The sequence below is a fragment of the Apodemus sylvaticus genome, chromosome 7 (assembly GCF_947179515.1).
Source record: "Apodemus sylvaticus chromosome 7, mApoSyl1.1, whole genome shotgun sequence".
In the NCBI taxonomy this organism is placed as follows: domain Eukaryota; kingdom Metazoa; phylum Chordata; class Mammalia; order Rodentia; family Muridae; genus Apodemus; species Apodemus sylvaticus.
The window spans coordinates 91,418,969-91,421,780 of NC_067478.1; the positions used below are offsets into that span (position 1 = coordinate 91,418,969).

Sequence of the window (2,812 nt, forward strand, 5' to 3'; positions counted from 1 at the left end):
CAAGAAAACCTTATTTGTAAATAGCCCCCTGCAGGAAGAATGCTCTATGTAGAGTTGACTGCCTGTCAATTTGGGGACTTAGTGAGTCATTGCTCATGATAGCCAGGGCTTATCAGTGATGCAGCTGTACTTGAGTCTCTCATATTCCTAACAGTGTTGCATCATCTACACTTCAGTGAGCAATCCCAAAAAATTCATTTGTTTTTCAATTGTTTTTTGTCTGTTGTTGGTACCCTAAGTAGAATAACAACAATATATCCTTGTGTCTCCAGAAAAGGTCTTATGATATAGATGAAGGATCATGTGGTCTGAATTTATTCTGGTAATGTTAAGACACACAAAAGAATATGTTGCACAGTACAATTAACTGCTTTTTAGGAGTCAAACTAAGTCATTTTTCTCTACAAAAATATGTCACTTGAGATAGGCTACTTAAATATACATTTAACTAAGAGAACATGACTCTTTGGAAAAGCCTTTCGATCTCTGTAGTCTTACCATGCTAGAAAAACAATCCCTAATCATAAAATAGGATAAAATAGGATAAAATAGGATAAAAATAGGATGAAAATATTACTCTGTCCCATGTATGTGCACTCTAGGAACATGGGCATTTTAAAAATACAACCTAAATATTTTCATTATCTCTATAATAAGTCATCATGGCTCAGTCTATTCACTGAAAAAAAACCCAGCTTTAAAAATCATTATGAAACAACTCTGTATAAGGTCTGTATTTTCATAATCATCTGCTTTTGTATTTCTGTACCTATACACAACGAGTATGATCCTAATTTCTAAATCATAAGCTGTGTGCCATTAAAAAGTTATATAACTTCTTTGTTGAGCTACATATAGAAATAGCAATATAGATATACATATTTCTCTTGGCCATGAGAATCAATCTCAGACAAAAGTATGTTTATAACCTAGTCCAAAACCTTAAGAACAATTGTGGTTTGTTTTTTACAGGAAGCAAATACATTGTTTTTACAAAATTGCATCTGTCAAACATAAAGAACAGAGGAAATAAATTACCCCTTGTTTTGTTCCCAGGAATGTAACAATCATAGACCAGTAACTATATCAGAAAAAGACAGTGTCACTTTCATCTTGATTCAACAAGACAACCAGATTGTCTGTTTATTATCAAAATTGTGGTTGTGGACAAGGTTGATAACTTCTACATAGTATTGCAAGAATCAAATATTATTTAAATAAAGTACAGAATTTCATTATAAATGTGAGACTAAAAGTCTGGAATAATAAACCTTTCTAATTGAAACAAAATAATTTTGAGAATTTGAAAACTATGCTATATCTACATTTTTGTCTTCTTTTGTCTCATCTAAGTAACTTAGTTAATGAAACTACTATTGTCTAAGGAAAAAGCAGGCAAAGAAAATCAAAATTGTCTATGAAAAGCAAGAAGGAAAGAAAATGGAAGAAAGCAAGAGAGAGAGAGAGAGAGAGAGAGAGAGAGAGAGAGAGAGAGAGAGAGAGAGAGAGAGAGAGAGAGAGGCATAAAAATCTCTTTAATGAATTTCCTTGCAGAAAAGTAATATAACATAAAGCCATAATCATTGTTATTTTCTAGAAAAGGAATACAGGGGAACAGGATCTTGATCTAATATTAGCAATGACCAACATCTTGGGAAATATGAAGATGAAAACAACTCTGATGGAAAAAAATTAGACAGAAGACTTACATTTCAGATTAGGAATAAAGAGATTACAGTAGACATTTTTCCATACTCTAGACAATAAATGAATCAGAACAGAAGAATGCGATGAAAAACACAAATAGAAAGGATAAAGCAATGCAGTAGGACAGGACTAAAGAAAGCACAACTCTTCATTCAGCTTGTGATTCTTTTCATTGTTCTCTTCACAGCAATTTTGACATCTTTGTTCCTGAGGCTGTAAATCAGAAGATTCATCATGGGTACCACAAGTGTGTAAAATACTGAGAAAATTTTCCCCTGGCCCACGTTTCAGCAGATGATGGCTTAACATATACAAGGAGACCAGACCCATAAAAGAGGCTAACAGTTATGATGTGAGACCCACAAGTGCCCAGGGCTTTGGACCAACCCTTGCTTGATGACATACGAAGAATATTGGAAAGAATCATAGCATATGAGACTAAGATAATGAGGCTGGATAAAATGATAATTGTTCCAACAGCAGAGCTCACAAGCTCATTGACATAGGTGTTACTGCAGGAGATCCAAAGCAGAGGGAAGATGTCACACATGTAATGGCTGATGATGTTTGAATTACAAAAACTGAGCCTGATCATAAATCCTGTGTGAGTCATGGCCCCAGCAAAACCCATCAAGTAAGAAGCAAACACGAGCAGACAGCAGATCTTAGTGGACATGACAGTTGTGTACTGGAGGGGATGACAGATAGCCACATAGTGATCATAAGCCATGGCTGTCAGCACATAACATTCAGAGTTGGCAAAAAAGCAGAAGAAAAACAGTTGACTCATGCATCCTTCATAGGAGATGGTGTTCTGCTCTGAAACAAAACTCATCAGCATTGTGGGGTTACAAACAAGTGAATAGCAAAAATCAATGCAGGACAGATTGAAGATGAAAAAGTACATGGGAGTGTGAAGATGTGAATTTAGGCAAATGAGATTCATTAGGCTCAGGTTTCCCACCACAGTGGCTATGTAGTTCAACAAGAAGAGGACAAATAGGGGCAACTGGAGCTCTGTTTGAACTGTTAAACCCATAAGAATGAACTCAGTCACTGAAGAGTGACTTCCTGTAACAATTTGTTTCATGACTTGTATCTGTAA

General features: G+C 35.3%; 1 pseudogene; it reads right to left on the bottom strand.

Moving 5' to 3' along the window:
• Positions 1 to 1,859: 1,859 nt before the first annotated feature.
• On the bottom strand, positions 1,860 to 2,812 carry LOC127690030 (olfactory receptor 143-like; annotated as a pseudogene).